The sequence below is a fragment of the Bubalus bubalis genome, chromosome 5 (assembly GCF_019923935.1).
Source record: "Bubalus bubalis isolate 160015118507 breed Murrah chromosome 5, NDDB_SH_1, whole genome shotgun sequence".
Classification (NCBI taxonomy): domain Eukaryota; kingdom Metazoa; phylum Chordata; class Mammalia; order Artiodactyla; family Bovidae; genus Bubalus; species Bubalus bubalis.
Window position 1 is genome coordinate 28121026 of NC_059161.1, and position 25126 is coordinate 28146151.

The 25126-nt window shown below is 43.0% G+C and overlaps 1 protein-coding gene and 1 non-coding gene across 2 annotated transcripts in view; one reads left to right on the forward strand and one right to left on the reverse strand.

The window, feature by feature from the left end:
* The window catches only part of KAZN (kazrin, periplakin interacting protein), a 1366410-nt gene that overhangs the window by 792625 nt on the left and 548659 nt on the right, over positions 1-25126 (forward strand). The window lies entirely within an intron of this gene.
* TRNAS-GGA lies at positions 13180-13252 on the reverse strand. The gene has a single exon. It is a non-coding gene; the product is annotated as a tRNA-Ser (tRNA).

Genomic DNA, 25126 nt, shown 5'->3' on the forward strand with positions numbered 1-25126 from the left:
ATTTTGGTTTTTTGGCTGGGATGTATGTGGGATCTTAGTTCCCCAACCAGGGATTGAACCCACACCTCCTGCACTGGAAGATGAAGTCTTAGCCAGGACCACCAGGGAAGATCCTTGAGAGGATCTGATTCTAAGGGAGGCATAAGAATGCACAGACCTGGGAGCCAGACAACCTGGGCTCAAAGTCTGACCCCAACACTTAGAACCCTATGACTGTGGGCAAGTTATTTATCCTCCTTGTTTCTCATCTAAAAATGGGAATAATAATACTACCCACCTGACAGTGTTGCTGTGAGGATTAAATACGTTCAAAGATACAAACTGCTTTGGGCTGTGCCCAGCACAAATAAAGTGCTCCCTGAGTAACCATAGCAAAGATAATGGGAAGGAGATGGGGGAAGAGAAGCAAGGAGGAAAAGGGAGAAGAAGAACAGAAAGCTCCTCTCCTCTCTGAGTCCTGCTGGCAGTCACACTGGAGTGGGGGACCACTTGGTTCCATTAGCATTATCAATATTTATGGGAAAAAGTCTCCAACGATGTTACCTGCCCAGTGGTGGCCAAACCATGGATTGGCTGCCCTTGAATCAGGTGTCCCTGACATCTAATCAGCTGCAGCAGGGGACATGGTCGAATCCTAGAGTGGTGTCAGAACTCCAAATGAAATGGGAATGCTCCAGAAAGGGTACCATTCCAGTTTACCAGAATCTTCTAGGTAACGGCACAGCTAATAAGAGCTGAAAGGGCGAGAAAAGGCCTTTGAAGGGGACCAAAAAGGACACAAAAGGTCCAGGATGGAGGAGGGGGGAAAATGAAAGAAATCATGATTGGGAGGCTTATTTTATAGCACTGTCTTGATTGGCTACTTTGGGGTCAGGTGCTCAGTTCAGTTCATTTCAGCTGCTTACTTGTGTCTGACTCTTTGCAACCCCGTGGACTGCAGCACACCAGGTTTCTGTGTGCATCACCAACTCCTGGAGCTTTCTCAAACTCATGTCCATCAATTCAGTGATGCCATCCAACCATCTGATATCCCCTTCTCCTCCCACCTTCAATCATTCCCAGCATCAAGGTCTTTTTCAATGAGTCAGTTTTTCACATCAAGTGGCCAAAGTATTGGAATTTTAGCTTCAGCATCAGTCCTTCCAATGAATTCTCAGGGTTGATTTCCTTTAGGATTGACTGGTTTGATCTCCTTGAGTTCCAAGGGACTCTCAAGAGTCTTCAACACTGAAGTTCAAAAGCATCAATTCTTCAGCATTCAACTTTCTTTATAGTCCAACTCTCACATCCATACAAGACTACTGGAAAAACCATAGCTTTGACTAGATGGACCTTTGTTGGCAAAGTGATGTCTTTACTTTTTAATATGCTATCTAGGTTGGTCATAGCTTTTCTTCCAAGGAGCAAGTGTCTTTTAATTTCATGGCTGCAGTCACCATCTGCAGTGATTTTGGAGCCAAAGAAAATAACGTCTCTCACTGTTTCCATTTTTTCCCTGTCTACTTGCCATGAAGTGATGGGACCAGATGCCATGATCTTAGTTTTCTTAATGTTGAGTTTTAAGCCAACTTTTTCACTCTCCTCTTTCACTTTCATCAAGAGTCTCTGTAGTTCTTCTTTGCTCTCTGACATAAGGGTGGTGTCATCTGCATATCGGAGGTTATTGATATTTCTCCTAGCAACCTTGATTCCAGCTTGTACTTCATCCAGCCTGTCATTTCGCATGATATACTCTGCACTGAAGTTAAATAAGCAGGGTGACAATATACAGCCTTGACGTACTCCTTTCCCAATTTGGAACCAGTCAGTCTGTTGTTCCATGTCCAGTTCTAACTGTTGCTTCTTGACCTGTATACAGATTTCTCAGGAGGCAGGTCAGGTGGTCTGGTATTCCCATCTCTTTCAGAATTTTCCACTGTTTGTGGTGATCCACACAGTCAAAGGCTTTGGGGTAGTCAATAAAGCAGAAATAGATGTTTTTCTGGAACTCTCTTGCTTTTTCAATGATCCAGTGGATGTTGGCAATTTGATCTCTGGTTCCTCTGCCTTTTCTAAAACCGTCTGGAAGTTCACGGTTCACGTACTGTTGAAGCCTGGCTTGGAGAATTTAGAGCATTACTTTGCTAGTGTGTGAGATAAGTGCAACTGTGTGGTGGTTTGAACGTTCTTTGGCATTGCCTTTCTTTGGTATTGGAATGAAAACTGACCTTTTCCAGTCCTGTGGCCACTGCTGAGTTTTCCAAATTTGCTGGCTCATTGAGTGAAGCACTTTCACAGCATCATCTTTTAGGATTTGAAATAGCTCAATTGGAATTCCATCACCTCCACTAGTTTTGTTCATAGTGAGGCTTCCTAAGGTCCACCTGACTTCTAACTCCAGGATGTCTGGCTGTAGGTGACTGATCACACCATTGCAGTTATCTGGGTCACGAAGATCTGTTTTGTACAGTTCTTCTGTGTATTCTTGCCACCTCTTCTTAATATCTTCTGCTTCTGTTAGGTCCATACCATTTCTGTCCTTTATTGTGCTTAGCTTTGCATGAAATGTTCCCTTGGTATCTCTAGTTTTCTTGAAGAGATCTCTAGTCTTTCCCATTCTATTGTTTTCCTCTATTTCTTTGTATTGATCACTGAGGAAGGCTTTCTTATCTCTCCCTGTGAGGTGCTCAAGCATGGGCCAATCATCTGTGTGGGAGGGGGTGGGTCATGTCACTGGAAGTAGAACCTTGGCTGCAAGTGGGCGTTCTTCTGTAAAGCTGGAGCTACCTTTAATCTGAGATGGGACAACCATGCTTTCCCTCTGTGGATAGTGTTTTAGAGAGCCCCTAAAATGCCTCTGTATTGAAAAAACTGGTTCCCCAAAGAGAAAGCCCTAGAAAAACCCAGGAGCCCTTGAGACCGATTTGCCCGGTCAAAGCCATACAATTACTTACCAGATAAGTGGTAACATCTTAATCTTTCATTAGGTGAGCATCAGCTCCTTTGGGGACATAGGACTGCCATTCTGTTTGATCGGCAAATAGATTGAAATCTTCCAGCTAATTTGGAGCTATCCATGCTTCTACCTTCTAATTTAGAAAAGAGTGAATTAATTGTGAACAATTACGTGGGAATCAAAGCATCTGAGACCAGATCCCAATAATAAGGGAAGTGGAGGGAAACCCATCTGCAATATTTGGAATGAGGAGGAAAGTATGTTGGCTTTGATTTTTTTCTGGGTAACTGATACCAATTCTAAAGTCATAGACATTTTATAGCTTGACTCACCTGGATAAATTTAACTATATAGACCTCAGCAAACTACAAGCTTGGCTCTGAAAGACCTGTCATCTCTTCAAAGTAGTCATGGTTCCTGAGACCTATTGCAGAGGATTCTCATTGATGTCCTAAGCTGATCCTAAAATCCTCTGACTCCCTGGTGGATTTTTTTCTTACATCACATTTTCAGCGTCTGAAATAGCTGCAGATGTTCGGGAAAATGTATTTCTCCCCAGTCTCATGAGTGCTGGAACAATGCATGCGTAGTTTCAACCGATTTCTGCTTATGTTTATTGAACATCTACTAAGGTGCAAAGAACACCCTGTGTTTATTTTCTGGTCTCTTGCAGTAAATGTTTATTAATGAATGAGCTTGAATTCTTCCCACATATCCATATGGCAAGTGCCTTCTAGACATTCCAGTTGAAAGCAGGAGATGGCTGTGTTAATGATCAGTGAGCCAAATACTTGATCGCATAGCACTCTGGAGTGTGCTTAGTTAAGACAGCTCATCTCTGAGGGGATTTGTGGAAGACAGTGTCGTGGATCATTTAAGAGGACTTAGAAGTGGTGCTTTGACATGTTTGCTAAGTGGCGGGCATGGGAAGACCAGGATGAATTGTCAAATCGAAGGACAAAAGCACACCCCATGACTTCCAGAAGAGTCAGATGGTGGCTACCCTCTGTGCAAATGTGATGTCTGCCACATTGGGGTGGGGGGGTGCTGGGTGGAGGAGTTCTGCTCCTCCTGCCATAAGGTTCTCCCAATCTAGTGAAAAACTTAAAATGCAGTTAGAATTTGATTGGCCCTTTTTTGGAGTGCAGCCAGTCACAGGTGGCTCCTGGAGCCAGTTCCATTCCCATGAAGTTCTTCTTGGCACCCACAAGAGCCGTCTGGGAGCTTGTTAAAGATAAAGACTCCCAGGTCTCACTGCCAGAATTTCTACCTTGGTAGAACCTAGTAAGGTGCATTCAGCCATATTCCAGGGTTTTCCAGTCAGATGCTCCTCCATTCCACAGAGAATCTCTGCATGCATGCGTGCTTAGTTGGGTCCACCTCTTTGCTACCCCATGGACTGTAGCCTACCGGGCTTTTCTGTCCCATAAGATTCTCCCTGCAAGAATACTGGACTGGGTTGCCATTTCCTCCTCAAGGGGATCTTTCCAACTTTGAAAATAATGGTTCATAAGATGCTCCTATGATGGTCTGTCTTCTAAACACCTGCCTTGAACTGCCAACATTGGTACCAAACTGTCCCAAACCTGTCATGATGAACTCAATCTCTTCCTGGGTTGATCTCCTTGGATGGTGGCACCCCCCACTCTCACCCATAATCCAGAACCTTGGCAGTCACCCTCAGAAACTCATCGTCCTGAGCACCTCACTCTCCTTCCTTCTCAAGTCCCATCAGCTCTATCCCCTAAAGAGTAGTGAGATTTATCCATTCCTCTTCATCTTCTTGACCTTGCCATATAGTTCAAATGCATCACTTTTCACTCTGATTATTGCAAGAGCTTCCCAACTGGCCTCCTTTTCTTAGGTTTTGTTTGCCTATTTCTGTACAGCTACCAGTGCTATGCTTTGAAGTACAAATGTGATTGTCACTCTTGCCCCCAGATCCCTTCATGGTACCCAGTTGCTCTCTGAATGTGGTTCAAATGCCTCAACATGGCGGTGGTGGTGATTTAGTTGCTAAGTTGTGTCTGACCCTTTGGACTCCATGGAGCCCTCCAGGCTCCTCTCTCCATGGGATTTCCTAGGCAAGAATACTGGAGTGGTTTGCCATTTCCTTCTCCAGGAGATCTTCCCAACCCAGAGATTGAACCCCGGTCTCCTGCATTGCAGGCAGTCTTCTGCATTGCAGGCAGATTCTTTACCAACTGAGCCACCAGGGAAGCCCTATGGTCTAAATGTTTGTGTCCCCATGAAATTCATGCGTTGAAATCCCAATGCCCATTGTGATCCTAAGAAGTGTTTAGGGAGGTGCTTAGGTCAAGAGGGTGGAACTCTCATGAATGGGATTAGTGATTTTAATAAGAGAGAACCCAGAGAGATCCCTTGCCCCTTCCCCCATGTGAGGACACAGGAAGAAGGCACCAGCTATGAACCAGGAAGAGGGGCCTCAGCATAACTCCCATGCCAGGGCCTTGATCTCAAATTTCCCAGCCTCCACAACTGTGAGAAATATATTTCTAAGCTACCCCAAATGCTATGGTGTTTTGTTACTGCAGACTGAAGGGACTAAGGCATATGGATGGCATCAGAGGACATTCAGTGCCAGCCTCCTGCCTTCCTGGCTGCTTGCACCTCCCAAGGCTCCCCTTCCCAATGGGGATGTCCTGAAATTAATATTTCACTCTACAGCATTCCCTTTTGCATGGATTTGCCCTCCCTTGCTTTCTCCTCTGGGGAACTCCTACTTAGTCTCTTTTCAGAAAGAGAAATAGAAACCTTTTATCTGTGACTGTGGATCCGTATAAAACACAGCCTGGTGTAGTGCTTGCAGCCAGACTGTCTAGACTCAAGCTTCAGCCCCACCACGTAGTCACTGGGTGGCACTGGTTAAGTTGGCTAACCTCCCTGTGCCTCAGTGTTCTCACCTCCAACATGAGATGACAGTAGAAGCAACCTCATGGGGTTGGTGTCTGAATTAAATGAATTCGTGTATGTTTTGTGTTAGACCATTCAGTGCTATAAGTAATTACTGTTTTATTGCTGTTATATACAATATCCATGAAAACATAACTAAGACACTATCAACAATATTTCCTATAGGAAGAGAATTTTCATACTGGAGGGACAGGGTAAGAAGGAGATATGAAAAAATTATTATGAGGCTGCATACATCAAAAGTATAAAAAAATTAAAGAACCCTGGGGAATTAATTCCCTGGTGGTCCAGTGGTTAGGACTCTGCTTCCATTACAGGGGGCACAGGTTCAATCCCTGATTGGAGAACTAAGATTCTACAAGTTACATGGGCGTGGCCAAAAAAAAAAAAAAGAATCCTGGTCTACCCAGCTCCCAGCTGATAAACAGAGCTTCACCCATTTAGACAGAGGCCTCTGGGCACCCTCCCTAATTGCATCATCCTTCCAGTCCCCTCTCTGTCCCTACCCAGGAACAAAGTGTACTTATTTTTCATGCAATGTCCTTGTAGGTACTTAAATATTTTTTAATAATTTTATTCGTTTATTTATTTTTGGCAGTTCTGGGCCTTCATGGCTGCGAGGGCTTTTCTCTAGTTGCAGCAAGTGGGGGGCTACTTCTCTAGGTGAGTGCGCGGACTTCTCATTGTGGTGGTTTCTTTTGTGTCAGGGCACGGGCTCCAGGGCACGCAAGCTTCCATAGTTACAGCACGTGGGCTCAGCAGTTGCACCTCTAGGTCTCTAGAGCACAGGTTCAATAGCTGTGGCACCCAGGCTTAGTTGCTCTGAGACATGTGGGATCTTCCCGGTTCAGGGACTGAACCCATGTCTCCTTCCTGTGCAGGCAGACTCTTTACCACTGAGCCAGCAGGAATCCCTCAGCTGCAACTTTTATTGTGGAACTTCTATGTGTCTTGAATTTATTTCTTTTAAAAATAATTTATGTATTTGGCTGCACCGGGTCTTAGTTGTGGCATTCAGGACCTCCGAGCTTCGTTGTAGCCTGCAGAACCTGGAGTTGCAGCATGTGGGATCTAGTTGTCTGACCAAGGATCAGGCACCCTGCATTGGGAGTACAGAGTCTTAGCCACTGGACGTCCAGTGAAGTCCCTGTGTCTTGCATTTCTATTTACACTCTGGCAACTCTAGCAGTTACAGACATGGTCTCCAAGGACATGTGACCCACAGATGTTTGCTTGGGTCCCAGATATGGCAGCTGCCCAGTTGTTTTTTCTCAAGTTGTCCCCTTTATAACTATGTATTTTGTTTTCCTAGGGCTTCCCAGGTGGCTCAGTGGTAAATTATCTATCTGTAAAGCAGGATTCATAGGTTCAATCCCTGGGAAGGGAAGATCCCCTGGAGAAGGAAATGGCAACCCACTCCAGTATTCTTGCCCGGGAAATCCCATGGACAGAGGAGCCTGGTGGGCTAGAGTCCATGGAGTTGCAAAGAGTCAGACATGACTGAGTGACTAAACAACAATAACACTCTTTTTCAAATTCTTTTGACTACATCCAAGTCTAATGCACTGGTCTTGTATAACAATAATAGTTGTTCCAGATCGGGAAAATGTTTCAAGAAAATATGCAATAGATTCAGAAGTCCTGCAGTACAAAGACGTGTAATAATATACAAGTTTTCAAAGGTAACCACAAAGCTGCCACCACCTCTTTTATAATTGAAATACTCAGTAGTATTCATCATTACCAAGCTAAGGAAATTTTGTTTCTGAAATTAAAGTCAGTGACACTTGGAGACATCCCACCAATTAGGAGGGTACTGTCACACCCAATCACTGCAGTCAGACAGTGGGCACAAAAACATTTGGAGCTGAATCCTCAAATTAGTTCTCTGATTAAAGCCAGGATGCCCAATCTCAGGTTCCCGGGTCCTAAGAGTCAGACTCATATCCCTAGATTTTGTTCGTTGAGTTCCTTCATGCCTCTGCCTTTTTTTTAAGCAGATTTACTGGGGTATAATTTACCTACCATAAAAGTCACCCATTCTAGGTGTAAAATTCAATTATATTTGGTATATTTACAGAGTTGTACAACAACCATCACTATTTGATTTCAGAATATTGTCATCACCCCAGAAAGAAATTCATACCTGGTAATTCCTCATCCCCACTCCCAGCCCCAGGCAACCTCTGATATACTTTCTGTCTCTGCTTTAATCTGTTTTGGACATTTCATAGATGCATAGTCATGCAATAGGTGTTGTTTTGTGTCTCTTTCACTGAGTATAATGTTTTGACGTGAATTCACGTTGTAACATGTATCAGTACTTTCTTTTTATTGCCAAATAGTAGTCCATTGTGTGGATATAGCTCATTTTATTTATCCATTCATCAGTTGATGAACATTTGGGTTGTTTCCACTCTCTGGTTATTAAGAGTAATGCTGCTATCAACATTCACATACAAACTTTTGTGTGGACATATATTTTCATTTTTCTGGTTAGATTCCTACTAGTGGAATTGCTGGGTATCACAGCAATTTTGTGCTTCATGTCTTGAAAAACTGCCAAACTGTTTTCCAAAGGGGTTACGGCATTGTACATTCCAACCAGCAATGTACAAAGCTTCTAGTTTCTCCATGGTACCTCTGTTTTAAATGACCAGCTCCCCTGGATTTCACGACTCTTACTTGACTCCTGACCTCTGTCTGAGTCTTTGCCCACCTACTCGTGTTCCTCAACTTCAGTCCCTCCCTGTTCTCTGTAAACTTGGTCTTTTAATTTCTAACCAATTTTTGATGTACAAACTAGTTTACTAGGCCCAGAACTCAATCAAATAATCCTCACAACCCCAACTTTATAACCACCAAGGTCTGTACCTGAAAAAATTCCTTCACTCTACTTGGATTTTTGATTTTGTTTTAAAAACTGAGACCAAGTGTAACCTTGCAGAAATATATATATGTTGGGTGGATCAGAAAGCTCCTTCAGGCTTTTCTGTGCCATCTTACTAAAAAACCTGAATGACATTTTTGGCTAACCCACTAGAACTCAAAACTAAGAACTGAAACCACAAATAATTTTTCAGAATGCTGTCTTTTTAAACTTCTGTTAGGGAATGAAATTCTGTTGTTATTGTTGTTCAGTCCCTAAGTTATATATAGCTCTTTGCAAACTCCATGGGCTGCTGCACACCAGGCTCCTGTGTCCTCCACTATCTCCTGGAGTTTGTCTACATTCATGTCCCATTGAGTCTGTGATGCTATATCTCATCTGTTGCCCCTTCTCCTTTTGCCTTCAATCTTTCCCAGCATCAGGGTCTTTTCCAATGGGTCAACTCTTCATATCAGGTGGCCAAAGAATTAGAGCTTCAGCTTCAGCATCAGTCCTTCCAATGAATATTCAGAGTTGATTTCCTTTAGGATTGACTGTTTTGATCTCATTTCAGTCCAAGGAACTCTCAAGAGTCTTCTCCAGCACCATAATGCAAAAGCATCAATTCTTTGGCATTTAACTTTATGATCCAACTCACATCTGTGCATGATGACTGGAAATACCATAGCTTTGACTATATGGATTTTGTCAGCAAAATGATTGATTCTGCTTCTTAATACACTGTCTAGGTTTGTCATAGCTGTCCTTCCAAGGAGCAAGCATCTCTTAATTTTATGGCTGCAGTCACCGTCCAGAGATTTTGGAGCCCAAGAAAATAAAATCTGTCACTGCTTCCACTTTTTTTCCATCTATTTCCCATGAAGTGAGGGGACCGGATGCAATGGTCTTAGTATTTTGAATGCTGAGTTTCAAGCCAGCTTTTTCACTCTCCTCTTTCACTTTCATCAAGAGGCTCTTTAGTTCCTCTTCACTTTCTGCCATTAGAGTAGTATCATCTACATATCTGAGGTTGTTGATATTTGTCCTGGCAATCTTGATTCCAGCTTGTGATTCATCTAGCCTGGCATTTCACATGATGTACTATGGATATAAGTTAAATAAGCAGGGTGACAATACACAGCCTTGTCAAACTCCTTTCCCAATTTTGAGCCGTTTCATTGTTCCATGTCCAGTTCTAACTGTTGCTTCTTGACTCTTATACAGGTTTCTCAGGAGATAGGTAAGGTGGTCTAGTATTCCCATCTATTTAAGAATTTTCCACAGTTTGTTGTGATCCACTTTAGCATAGTCAAGGAAGCAGAATTAAATGTTTTTCTGGAATTCCATTGCTTTCTCCATGATCCAAGGAATGCTGGCAATTTGATCTCTGGTTCCTCTGCCTCTTCAAAGCCCAGCTTGCACATCTGGAAGTTCTCAGTTCATGTGATGCTGAAGTCTAACTTGAAGGATTTTGAGTATTACCTTACTAGCATATGAAAAGGGGCTTCCCTGATAGCTCAGTTGGTAAAGAATCTGCCTGAAATGCAGGAGACCCCCATTCAATTCCTGGGTCAAGAAGATCCACTGGAGAAGGGATAGGTTACCCACTCCAGCATTCTTGGGCTTCCCCGTCCCTCAGCTGGTAAAAAAGTTGCCTGCAATGTGGGGGACCTGATTTTGATCCCTGGGTTGGGAAAATCCCCTGAAGAAAGTAAAGGCTACCCACTCCAGTATTCTGGCCTGGAGAATTCTATGGACTGTATAGCCCATGGGGTCACAAAGAGCATATGAAATGAGTGCAATTTTTGTACAGTAGTTTGAACATTCTTTGGCATTTCCCTTCTTTGGGATTGGGATGAAAACTGACTTTTTCCAGTGCTATGGCCTCTGCTGAGTTTTCCAAATTTGCTGACATATTAAGTACAATACTTTAGGAGCATCATCTTTTAGAATTTGAAATAGCTCAGCTGGAATTCCATTACCTCCACTAGCTTTGTTCGTAGTAATGCTTCCTAATGCCCCCTTGACCTCACATTCCAGGATGTCCAACTCTAGGTAAGTGACCACACCACTGTGGTTATCTGGGTTATTAAGACCTTTCTTATATAGTTTTGTGTATTCTTGCCACTTCTTAATATCTTCTGCTTCTGCTAGGTGCTTACCATTTCTGTCCTTCATCATGCTTATCCTTCCATGAAATTTTCCCTTGATACCTCTGACTTTCTTAAAGAGATCTCTAGTCTTCCCCATTCTATTGTTTTCCTCTGTTTCTTTGCACTGTTCATTTAAGAAGGCCTTCTTATCTCTCCCTGTTACTCTATGGAACTCTCCATTCAGTATATCTTTCCCTTTCTCCCTTGCCTTTCACTTTTCTTCTTTCCTCAGCTATTTATAAAGCTTCCTCAGACAACCACTTTGCCTTCTTGCATTTGTTTTTCTTTGGGATGGTTTTGGTCATTGCCTCATGTACATTTTGAACCTCCATCCATAATTCTTCAGGCACTCTGTCTACCAGATCTAGTCCCTGGAATCTATTCATCGCCTCCACTGTATAATCATAAGGGGTTTTATTTAGTTCATACCTCAGTGGCTTAGTGGTTTTCCCTACTTTCCTGAATTTTGCAATAAGGAGCTAATGATCTGAACTCCGGGTCTTGTTTTTGCTGACTGTATGGAGCTTTTCCATCTTTGGCTGCAAAGAGCATAATCAATCTGATTTCAGTATTGACCATCTGGTGATGTCCATGTGTAGAGTCATGAATAAAATTAGGTCTAGCATTAAAAGGTTTAGTATAATGCTGTCTTCATGTAATAATTACAATAAAGAGGAAGAAACTAGTTATCATTGCCCATAATTCTTCATCTTTTTCATGTATTCTCTGTCCTCTCCTCACCAAATTTACCCTGCAGAAATTTTGGTCAAGTACTCTTAAGCTTCTGATTTTGCTGTGGCCTAATTCAGTCAAATGGGCTCTTTGGGGGTTAATCTCTCTTGGCACAGCCTGTTTGTATGCCCATGTGAGATCAATGACTGTGCACCTACATGATGTGACCCTTGCCAATCTTTCAGCAAACTGATTCAAGGCTAAAGCAACTAGCATGAGGGCAGGGACTCTGCTTCCTAATAAAGTCAGCCATCATTTCACATCCGTTTGTGCTGCTTCACCTGGGAACACTATAGCCTGTGAGAATCCAGGCCAGGGAGAAGAGCAGCACCTCCCCTTCCACCAAGATCCCACAGAGATTTACCCTTAATCAAATGATCCATCCCTCTGACTGGGCTGGCAACTAGAGCAAAGCCATAGGGATGGCAGAGAAGGAGAGGCAAGTTTTGCATTCACTTGGCACCAGAGAGCAATGCTGACAGTAAGTTCAGTGTTAACAACTCCACCTGGAATTCAACCAATAGCCTCCCCCTGCTCCAGTGCAAAGGCCAGGAGGGGTGATTTGGATTTCCTGTTGACCTCTGGGGAAGCCCCTCTGGGTAATGGGACCCAGCCAGTGCTATGGGAAAGCTGTGCCTGGAGCTTCAGAAGAAGTACCTCATATCATTCCCATTGTTTCTCTGTGACCAGCCGTTATGGGGCAGGTCGAGTCATTTTCATCATTTAACAAGTGGGTGGGAGACTTTCAAATGACTCAGTAGGTAACATTTTACATTCAAACATAGCATTTCAGGTTATTTCAACAGTGGCCAATGGAACATTTGGGGCTTTGTGTTTCTTGATGCAGATTAGTGATGCATCGTACAAAGACTGTGCATTCACGTGGCCAGCCATCAGACTAAGGGTCCTTGGGAGGTACTGGCACCAGTTCAGAACCCAGGAGAAAGGGCTGCACAGTGCCCGGCTCCTTGAGCCTTCCTGGGTGAAAATGGCTCCAAGATTCAAAAGATTTTCTTTTTCATCTAGACTCCCAAGGGGGAGACCCTCGATAATTGCCTCTCTTTCCCCAGACTTCTGGTCTGTAATGACTTTGGGCTGTGAGCTCAGGCCTGGGGAACAGGAACTTAAAAGTTTATAGCTCAGTTTGCCTTCTGGCCTTGTGTGTCCTGGGCCGGCAGGACACACAGAATGAGGCCATTCCTGGGCCTTTGTCTAAATACAGTTACAAAGTCATGATCCCAGACGGGGCAGAGCAGGGGCCTTTAAGAAGTACGTGTGTGAACTCTATTTATGACTTCTTGGCTCCTGCTCTGGGAAGACCAGTGGGAAACATTGGAGGTGCCCAGACAAGACTCAAGAATAAAGTACCCCTCCTTGGACTCATTTTATTTAGGTAAGCACATCCACTTACTGGATACACTTACATTGAAGTGAAGTCGCTCAGTCGTGCCCAACTCTTTGCAACCCCATGGACTGTAGCCTACCAGGCTCCTCCCTCCATGGGATTCTCCAGGCAAGAGTACTGGAGTGGGTTGCCATTTCCTTCTCCAGGGGATCTTCCCGACTCAGGGATCGAACCCAGGTCTTCTGCATTCCAGGCAGATGCTTTAACCTCTGAGCCACCAGGAAAGCCCACTTACATTATGTAAGTATTAAGTGCTTATTGTATACCTAGCATTCTTTCTGGGCACGGTGATGTCAAGACACTGAACAGAGGAAGTGTTCCCTGGTACCCGGAGATCTACCTGTCGAAACCCCTCAGCAGTGATGATGCAACAGACCAGAAAATGTAACAGACCACTCAAGTGCTCGTCAGCATTGATGGATGGGGAGAGGGCAGAAGTCCTATTTCGTGCATGAGAAGCAATACACTTCTGATTCATTAAGCTCTTCTCTCCTCGGGGTCAGTAAACCCACTTCTCCTAAACTGTTAGAACCTCCCACACTCTGCCTTTAAGCCCCCATGTGTATTTAGGGAAATTTAGCTGAACAATTCTGAACAATGCATAGTGCGCTCATCAAAAAGAAATTAAGTAGCTTTGTAAAGCTCCAAGTACATTTTCAAATCTACTTGAGGTTTTCCCATAACCTGTTTTCTACAAAATGGAATCATTTAGAAATACACTTAAACTCTAAATGAGTGTGGGTCAGAACTCAACCAAGCCAAGTTCAAGTATATTATAAACCTGATGAATAGCATTCTCACATTCTATATATAAAGGTGGTTTCTTTTTGGCCATTGTATTTTATGCCTAAGATTTCTACTTCAGGGAGTAAGGAAAGAAAGAGAAATACTGGTACCTACAATTGTTACTTGAAACAGGAAATATCTTGACTGAGAGAAAATAGCTTATTTGAGAGAAATATCTTCATTAAGGTAAATGTATTATCAATGTTGGGCTTTCCAGGTGGCTCAGTGGTAAAGAATCCACCTGCCAAGCAGGAGACACAGTTTCAGTCCCTGGATCAGGAAGATCCCCTGGAGAAGGAAATGGCACCCACTCCAGTATTCTTGCCTGGAAAATTTCATGCACAGAGGAGCCTGGCCAGCTACAGTCCATAGGGTTAAAAAGAGTCAAACATGACTTGGTTTTGACTAAATAGCAGCAGTAGCATTGTCAATGCCAAAGGTGGCTCAGAGTTCTGTTTTATTGATTTCAGTCCAACCATTCCTATTGGTCTACTTGATTTTCTTCAAAAAATGTCAATTATTCTAAGCAGGAGTGATTTCATGACCTAACGTTTTCAATGAGAAATTTTAAGGATGCACCTCAAAAACGCAAAAGAGATTCTGGGAAGTTCCCTATTTGGGAAAAATAAATGTAAAGGCTGAACAGCATGGAAGCAAGCCTCCAACTAGCTGGATAACTTTAGCCAAGCCTACTCGCTTCCTCTGGGCTTAGTCTCCTTATTTATTACCATCATGAGAAGCTGTATCTCATGATATCTCCCAGGTCAGTGAGTACAGCTACCTGCCACTCAGTTTGCTATGCATATCGTGATCTTTCTGTGCATCTATTGTTACCATTTAAAAAGGAGAAAAAAACATAAGTAGAAAGCAAAAATGCATTTAGTCAATAATGCATGTTGAGTTCTTACTATATGCAAGTCATTGGCCCAAGTGCTGTGGCAAGTTCAAAGGCACATAAATTTTCTACCATCACAGAACCTGAGAGATCAACTTGCCAACATCCACTGGATCATAGAAAAAGCAGGGGAATTCCAGAAAAACATCCAACTCTGTTTCATTGACTATGGTAAAGTCTTTGACTGGGTGTGTCATAACAGATTATGGAAAACTCTTAAAGAGATGGGGATACCAGACGATCTTACCTGTCTCCTAGGAAACGTGTTTGCAGGTCAAGAAGCAACAGTTAGAACCCTGTATGAAAAAACTGACTGGTTCAGGATAGAGAAAGGAGTATGACAAGGCTGTTTATTGTCACCCTGCTTAATAAACATTTGTTTTGAGTGAATGCATGAATTCATAAGGACAAAACTGTGACAGGGAACAAGTGAGTGTAGAAATTCAAAGAAAGGGACCCTGACTGTGGTTTGGAACATTTCTACCTGGAAGGTGGAACTTCAACTTGACCTTGAAATATGTGTATTTCTTAGGTGGAGAAAGAAGGGAATAGATGCCTCAACTTTAAGGCCCTGGATTCATGGAGATGAGATGTTTCCTGAGAAGGAGAAAAGGTTGTGCTCAGGAAGAGAAAGAGAACGTGGTCAGATAGGAGAACTGTTCGGTTGCAGAGATAAACTCAGACCCCAGTTGTATCTTGAGTGGACTCTTCATCACCAGTCATGAAATACAGGGAGTTCTCTTGCCCACAAATCCAGTTATCTCTGTCCACAGAAGCTCTGTCTTCATTATTCAACCATTATTCACGGCACATACTGTGGGCCAGGCTGGACGCTTAGGTATGGAGAGCACAAAGGTGAAAGAGGACTCGTTCCTGCCCTCCTGAGCCTTCATCCTAGCAGAGGACACTGACAGTTACGGAATGATGGAGGAAGCACGGGGATGGAAAGGCTTCTGGGATGTTCCAAGAGGACAGGACAGGGGCTTCCTTGTTCAACCAAGACTTCAGAAGTCTGAACTTTGGCAATTCAGAATAAGGCAGCCAAGTTAGTACTGGTAGGAAAAAAGAGCTCTTGATGTGAAATTGGAAGATGAACATGAGTCCCTACCCTTCCTGTATGATCTGTGTGACTTGAATAAGTCACTGTGTCCCTGAGCCTTTATTTCTTCATCTGCAAAATAAAGTTGAAGTACCATAAAATAAAGAATAAAGTACTGGACCTCATAGATTGAGGTGAGAACTAAATGAAGTTATCCATAACAAAAATTTAGCAGAGTATCTGGCACAAAGTAAACAATAAATACTAGTCAGACTAGAAGGATGAGTGGGCGGATGAATTGTTGAGTGGGTGAATAACTGGATGGATAGCTGGGTGGGTGGAGAGATGAATGGATGTATGGATGGATGAATGGATAGATGATAGATGGATATAATAAATGTATAGACATATTGGTGATAGATGAGTGGACACATGAAAGGAATATTCTGATTAGGATCTATCCATCAGGTCATGCTATTTTTCTGACCAAACTTAATCCTATTCTGTGAGCATCTGTGTAATAAATTTATTAGTCTGAAAACTTTAAAAGCTACCTGATCTTGGTTGCTGTGAAAGTCTTATGGTCTGCTGCCACTGAATGCTGAAGATTTAAGTTCTTATTTTAGGCTGTGTCTAGACACCTCTCTAAATAGGCACTTTATGTTAATCTGCAGGTGTTGCTTCTAAACAGGTTATTTCGAAATAGTAGCTGGTGGATTAACACCCCCCCCCCCAAAATTCAAGAGCAAATAATACTTATTGAGACCAAGGTCTCCAATGGGACGATTCCTAGTCAATTTGTCCACTCCTCCCATACCACCTGGGTTCCTACCCAATTACTGCCAAGTCAAATATTCACAGTGGGTATAATTAATTAAATGCATTTTCACTAATTAACTTAAGAACTGGTAAATAGGGCCTCCCTTTGGTAGTTTGAAGATGCGGCTACTAGTGCTGCTGATTAAAATGTGAAGTAAATCTGGCTGAAAACTAACATGTAATGAATGGGAGCACTTTCACAACATTTCTTTTAAGGTTTGTCAAATTGTATCCTACTGATATTGCTAACCCTCTTTAATCAGTAAGTATAAAATTCATCCGAGAGCATAAAATATATCTGACAATGGCATACGTCAAATCCCAAACTGAACATTCAAAATAAATTGTATCGAGATTTTGTCACAATCATTGATTTCTGCTTTTCAAGCTGGTTTCTGGGGCAGCCGCATAAAAGTTAAATACAAGCTATCTATGGGCTCATTGGATTGCGGTAATTCATTAAAGCCACAGAGGCTTTAATAAATCTGAGCATAAAGATTGCTTCCACAGACACCCTCAGCTTGGAAATGTGCCACTAATCAAAGAGGGTGGCAAAACTAATCTCTTTGGCATGTAGGGGAGGTGAGAAGTAGCTTCGGAGGGTTGCTAAGGGCTGACTTCCAAGGGTATTAAATACTTGGGCAGCAAGATTGGGTCACTGGGGAGATGAGAGCCTCTGATGGCCAGTTCCTCTGCAGCTAAGGGTCAGCACACAGGCAGTGCTGGCAGTTGATTCTTTGAACAAAGCTAGCTCTAGTCTTAAATGTGAACCCACTTACTGAGCGATCTTAAGTTCCATTGACTGACTGATTTTCCCCATGGCATTCACTTCTCAATGATGAGGATCACCATCCCTGGGTCCTTAACAATTTACAAAGCATTTCACAGCCGATGACTTCTTTAGTCCTATAGCAATTTGCAGAGAGACAAAGTTGAAATTTAGATTATTATTATCCCCATTTTACAGATGAGAAAACTAAAAGTTAGAAAGCTAAATAATCTGCCCAAGGTCCTGCAGCTGGCAAAGCTCCAGGTCAAGAACCTAATTGTCAAAAGCCCAGACTCTGGATTCAGGATCCCCACTCTGTGACATACTGGCTATAGGTCCTTGGATAGTTAATTTGCCTTTCCAAAACCTCAGTTTTCTCAACTGTAAAGTGGACCTGGTAAGAATAAGTTATCTCCTACTGGTTGGAAGATTTAATGAACTATTAACGATCAAGTGCAAAGAGAGCCCTTAATACATGGTTGCTTTTACCCATAAAGAATATCAGATTGTTGGGACTGACACATGTATGCTACTGATACTATATATAAAGTGAATAACTAATGAGAACATACTGGATAGCACAGGGACTTCTACTTAGTGTTCTATGGTGACCTGAATGGGAAGGAATACAATAGGGAGGGGAGCTATGTATATGTATGGCTGATTCATTTTGCTGTACAGTAGAAATTAACACAACATAGTAAAGCAATGTATTTTTGTTGTTGTTTTAGTCGCTATGTCTGACTCTTTGGCGACCCCATGGACTGAAGTCCACTAGGCTTCTCTGTCCATACGTTTTCCCAGGCAAGAATACTGGAGTGAGTTGCCATCTCCCTCACCAGGGGATCTTCTTGACCCAGGGATCAAACCCATGTATCCTGCATTGGCAGGCAGATTCTGAGCCACTTGGGAAGCCCTAAAGCAACTATACTCCAATAAAAATTAATTTTAAAAAATTGGACAAGGCCTAGAAAGTAACTAATGAAAACTTTAGTTTCATTTCACACTAGTAGAGGAAAACCCTACCCTTGCTATGTGTTAGCCTTTCCCAACCGTGAAGCACCCTTCTTGTTGGCATATGTTAAAAGAAGCCCGTGATATTTCAGTCCCTTTCAGCTGTGGCTCATTATTGTAAATAGTGGTGCAATGAGGAGATGAGAAAAGAATTTAAATACACTGACAGAATTTTTAGGGAAAGTGAGACACAAGAAGATAAAAAGCAATCATAAAAATTTGCATAAACCTTTGTGATCTCAAAGGTCATCTATTTGGGAGTCTATTAATGGAAATACGCCTTTTAAAATTCTGGGTGATTCTTTAATTGAAAAGGAAAGAATTTTTAAATGAATCAAGTCATAGGAGCTGAGTAGACTTGTGTCAAGTGCCATGAAAAACTTGGTCCATTCATCTATAAGTTGCAATTTAGGACGGAGTGATAAATTCGGTCATTTGTCAGGATTTAGTTCAGCAGATTAAAATATGTTGATATTCATGCACTTTATGAATGTATTATTTTAAATCAGCTTCCTGTTACACTTCTATTTAGGAAATAGGATGGTTTCATATCCATTAATTTACTTGAACTTTACAATGACTCTCAGAGGTAGATATTATTCCCACTTTATAGGAGAGTATAATCTATACTTATTGAGGGCAGAGACCAAGACTTTTTGTCTTTCATTTTTTTTTAATCCCCAGTGCCTGACTAATAATGTAACTTGCATGGTATAGCAGAAGCTCCTAAATGTTCTGCTTAAGACATCAATCTTTTGTAAAAGGCAACTTAAAACACAGGGTTAAGCTCCAGCTTTACAATCAGTTGTCCTTGAATTCAAGCCCCAGCTCTGCCACTTACTGACAATGTGACCTTCGGAATTTATTCCTGGGAACATTAGCTTATAAAGGTGTTAATAATGCCTACCTCACGGAGTTGTTATAATAGTTAAATTTCAAGATGATAAAATGAGAGAAATGTAAAATACTCAGTATAATATCTGACACATAGTAATGCTCTAAAATTATAGTTTTCACTATCTCATGAGTATACTTAGAAATGCTAGGATAAGCATACTCTTTGACCACTGCTGATTTTTTTTAAAGCATGCTTTCATCATCAGATTCAAAATTACTGAGAACAAAGTGAGTAGCTGGTGTGTCCCTGGATGAGGAGCAGAATCCAGGGGTCTCACATGGCTGCTGCTGCTGCTAAGTTGCTTCAGTCATGTCCGACTCTGTGTGACCCCATAGATGGCAGCCCATCAGGCTCTGCCGTCCCTGGGATTCTCCAGACAAGAACACTAGAGTGGGTTGCCATTTCCTTCTCCAATACATGAAAGTGAAAAGTGAAAGTGAAGTCGCTCAGTCCTATCCAACTGTTCACGACCCCATGGACTGCAGCCTACCTGGCTCCTCTGTCCATGGGATTTTCCAGGCAAGAGTACTGGAGTGGGTTGCCATTGCCTTCTCTGGTCTCACATGGCAGCCAGGCCGAAATTCTTAGAGCTCCTGTGAAAAACCTTTCCTCTAATTTAATGCAATTCACTGGTATTAATAAGCGGCAGGGAACCCGGCGTGAGGCTGCCTGCTGCCTTTCATACTGGGTCCATTCACTTTATTATATTCTAGGACATCATATCGACCTTTTGCCATGTGGGGAGAAAAATCTGCTCACTTAATTTCCAAGGAAGGGATAATTAGTACTGATTGTGATTCATAGCCACAGGAATCCTACATCATCATAGCATACTATTTGGATATTTGCAAATTCACTAGCCATGTCTGGGACTTCCAGAGAATCAGATTGTGTTGCAGTCAGTTCACTTTCACCATCACTCGTGAGTGTATCTGTAAGATATGTTAATAGCCTGAGGGGTGGGAGGGAGGTCCATGAGGGAGGGGATGTATGTACACATATAGCCGATTCACTTCACTATACAGCAGAAACTAATGCAACATTGTTAAGCAATTATACTCCAATTAAGACACATATATATATATGTATATATATTGTTGTTGAGTTGATAAGTTGTGTCCAACTCTTTGCCATATATATGTTTTCAGAGAAGGCAATGGCACCCCACTCCAGTACTCTTGCTTGGAAAATCCCATGGACAGGGGAGCCTGGAAGGCTGTGGTTCATAGGGTCTCTGAGGGTCGGACACGACTTCACTTTGACTTTTCACTTTCATGCATTGGAGAAGGAGATGGCAACCCACTCCAGTGTTCTTGCCTGGAGAATCCCAGGGACAGGGGAGCCTGGTGGGCTACCATCTGTGGGGTCTCACAGAGTCGGACATGACTGAAGTGACTTAGCATATATGTCTTAATTGGAGCATAATTGCTTTACAATATTGTGCTAGTACAACTGAATGTACAACTGAGTGAATTAGCGCATCTCACACGCTAGTAAGGTAATGCTCAAAATTCTCCAAGCCAGGCTTCAGCAATATGTGAACCGTGAACTTCCTGATGTTCATGCTGGTTTTAGAAAAGGCAGAGGAACCAGAGATCAAATTGCCAACATCCGCTGGATCATGGAAAAAGCAAGAGAGTTACAGAAAAGCATCTATTTCTGCTTTATTGACTATGCCAAAGTCTTTGACTGTGTGGATCACAATAAACTGTGGAAAACTCTGAAAGAGATGGGAATACCAGATCACCTGACCTGCCTCTTAAGAAATTTGTATGCAGGTCAGGAAGCAACAGTTAGAACTGGACATGGAACAACTGACTGGTTCCAAATAGGAAAAGGAGTTCGTCAAGGCTGTATATTGTCACCGTTTATTTAACTTATATGCAGAGTACATCATGAGAAAAAATGGACTGGAAGAAGCACAAGCTGGAATCAAGATTGGTGGGAGAAATATCAATAACCTCAGATATGCAGATGACACTACCCTTATGGCAGAAAGTGAAGAGGAACTAAAAAGCCTCTTGATGAAAGTGAAAGTGAAAAAGTTGGCTTAAAGCTCAACATTCAGAAAACGAAGATCATGGCATCCGGTCCCATCACTTCATGGGAAATAGATGGGGGAACAGTGGAAACAGTGTCAGACTTTATTTTTCTGGGCTCCAAAATCACTGCAGATGGTGACTGCAGCCATGAAATTAAAAGACGCTTACTCCTTGGAAGGAAAGTTATGACCAACCTAGATAGCGTATTCAAAAGCAGAGACATTACTTTGCCAACAAAGGTTCATCTAGTCAAGGCTATGGTTTTTCCTGTGGTCATGTATGGATGTGAGAGTTGGACTGTGAAGAAGGCTGAGCGCCGAAGAATTGATGCTTTTGAGCTGTGGTGTTGGAGAAGACTCTTTAGAGTCCCTTGGACTGCAAGGAGATCCAACCAGTCCATTCTGAAGGAGATCAACCCTGGGATTTCTTTGGAAGGAATGATGCTAAAGCTGAAACTACAGTACTTTGGCCACCTCATGCGAAGAGTTGACTCATTGGAAAAGACTCTGATGCTGGGAGGGATTGGGGGCAGGAGGAGAAGGGGACGACAGAGGATGAGATGGCTGGATGGCATCACTGACTTGATGGACGTGAGTCTGAGTGAACTCTGGGAGTTGGTGATGGACAGGGAGGCCTGGCGTGCTGCGATTCATGGGGTCACAAAGAGTCGGACACGACTGAGTGACTGATCTGATCTGATCTGATACATATATCCCCTTTCTCTTGGACCTCCTCCCACCCCCTCAGGCTATTAATATATGTTAAAGGTACACTCACAAGTGATGGTGAAAAGTGAGTGGATTGCAACATGATCTGATAGCCTGGAAGTCCCAGAGATGGCAAAGAGTCAGACATGACTTAGAGACTGAACAAAGAGAACAACACAAATATATACATATATATACACACACATATATATAAATTGCCTAGTCATGCATAATGAAAAATTGTGTGAATGATATTAATAATTGTATGTGTGGCGTTAAGGGTAAGTGAGCAGGACAAGTTGTATGATAGGTGAAGGGTTAAGATAAAAAGGACTAATATTTAATGAGGGTCCATGAGACATCAGGTTTTAGGCTAGTGCTTTCTGTATGTCAGTCCATCTCTTAAACTCCATATGAAACCCTCTTCTGGGCCCCCCGTGAAGATTGTCTTGCTTACTTGGCCTGTCAGAAAGTTCTAACAAGGCTTCCTTGAAACATTTTTTCCACATGGCTTTCAGAATATCACACTGAGTTTTCCTCTCCTGTTTCTCTTACCCTCCCATTCAGTCTTTTTTTTTTCTTGTTTCTCCTCCTGCCTCTGACCTCTAAATGTTGGAGGACCCAGGGCTCAGTCGTTCTCCACCAACAAGCATTTAGTCAGAAGTTTCAATGAGTCTGATGCTTGCTAAGTCGCTTCAGTCATGTCTGACTGTTTGTGATCCCATGGACTGTAGCCCGCCAGGCTCCTCTCCATGAGATTTCCCAGGCAAGAATACTGGAGTGGGTTGTCATTTCCTCCTCCAGGGAATATTCCCGACCCAGGGATCAAACCCACATCTCTTCCATCTCCTGCATTGGCAGACAGGGTCTTTACTCCTAGCGACACCTGGGAAGCCCCTAAAAGACATCTCAATGCTGATAACTTCTAAATTCATATTTCCAGTTCAGATCCATCTCTTGAACTCCAAACAGGTGTATCCCACTGCTCACTTGATATCTCCATTTGGGTGTTGAATATGCATCTCAAAATGAGCATACAACCTCCTCCCCAACCTGATCCTCTCACAGTCTTCCCCTTTCAGCAAGTGAATTTTTCAGTCTTCCAGTTGCTTGAATCCAAAGCATTCAACTCTTCCTTTTATTTTTTTTTTAATACTCATCTTATTTATTTGGCTGCACCTGGTCTTGGTTTCAGTATGCAAGATCTTTTAGTTGTGGTGTGAGAACTCTTAGTTGTGGTATGTGGGATCTAGTTCCCCGACTACAGATTGAACCCGGGTGCTCTACGAGGGCTTCCCTCGTAGCTCAGTTGGTAAAGAATCTGCCACCAATGCAGGAGACCTGGGTTTGATCCCTGGGTCAGGAAGATCCCCTGGAGAAGAAAATGGCAACCCACTCCAGTATTCTTGCCTGGACAATCCCACGGACAGAGGAACCTAGCAAGCTACAGTCCATGGGGTCACAAGAGTAGGACATGACTTAGTGTCTAAACCACCACCACCACCTCTGCATTGGGAGCACAGAGTGTTAGCCACTGGACCACCAGGAAATTTCCAGCTCCTCCTTGACTGCTGTCTTCCTGTCTCTCACACATGCTGTAACCAGCTGTCAGCAAGTCCTGTGACTTCAGCATCTCTCTAGAACCCAGTCTTCTCTCTCCATGCTCTCCCGGGCTTCCTCCCACTGCACTACCATCTTTCAAGCCACCATCACATCTCTCTAGACATAGCAACAGCTGCCTAAATGGTTTCCTGCCTCCACTCTTGTCCCCCTCGAGTCTTTTCCATGCAGCATCCATGGGAGCATTTTAAAGAATAAATTATCTCATGTCACTCTTCGGCTCAAAACCATTCAGTGGCTCCCATCTCAGGGTAAAAGCCAGAGTCCTTATAAGTCCTTAACTGTTTCTCAGACAAGCCAAGGACTCTCATATTTCTGAGCCTTTGTGCCACTTACTTATCTATTTTGGCCACTAGACTGTGACAGTGTAAGGGCAGGGAATGGACTTCCTCCATGCCTAGATCTCCAGCCCCTAATCCACCACCCAGTGCAAAACAGAGGAGCAGATGTTAGGAAGAAATTGCTCTGCACCCAGTGCAGTTTTAAACTGTTTATGCTCATCATCTTATTTAGTCCTTGCAACAACCCAATGAGGTAGAAACTATAAACTGAGGCATAGAGGAGCCAAATGCCTTTCCCAAGGTCAAGGGCCTGGGGGACCAGGGATTTGAACCTAGGAAGTCTGGTTTCAGAGGCAACCCTATGCTCTTAACCAGTATCTTATCCTACCTCTTATAAGGGTCCCCTTGGCAGAGGGGTGGTGGCTGAATGAATGAATGAATAAGTGAGTGACATTGATTATAACTAGTGCCCATGAGCACCCCCGCATGCTATCTATCAGAATGCCTTAGATTACATTCTCCATGTGCAGACAGTTGACTGGAGTGTACTCTAGGGCATGGGTCCCTAACCTTCAGGATCTAATGCCTGATGATCTGAGATGGAGTTGATGTAATAATAATAGAAATAAAGTGCACAATACATGTAATGCATTTAAATCATCCTGAAACCATCCCCTCCACCCCTCATCTGTGAAAAAATTGTCTTCCATGAAACTGGTCCCTGGTGCCAAAAAAGGTTGGGAACTGCTGCTTTAGGGGAATACTCATGTAAGGGAGTCAGAATTGGACAAAGGGAAAAGTTGACGAGCTGTATGGTTTGCCCCTGATGCCTAGTGGGGACTCTGGAGCTGGAGTGGTCCTTCAGAGGAGTCCCAAGTGGAGGCAGTATCCAAGTCCCTGGCCAAGGGCTGGCCCCTGGGTGCAGGTGTACCCTTGGATGAGGCAGGCTCCTGCAGCAGGGGGCATTCACTTGTTGGGGGATGCACCTGTAAGCCTTCAGCTGCTGACATTCATGGCCCTGTATGGGTGAGTGCAAGGGCTCTAACAAGGAGCCCTAGGGAGAACTCTGTGGTATCCCCTAGACAGACTGAGCATTTAACATAATATCTCATTTAATCCTCATCACCATCCTATAATGCGTTATTCATCTGTTACCCTCTCTTTATAATAGAACACACTGGAGCTTGGAGAAGTTAAGCAACTTGCCTAAAGCTCATCACTTAAGGAG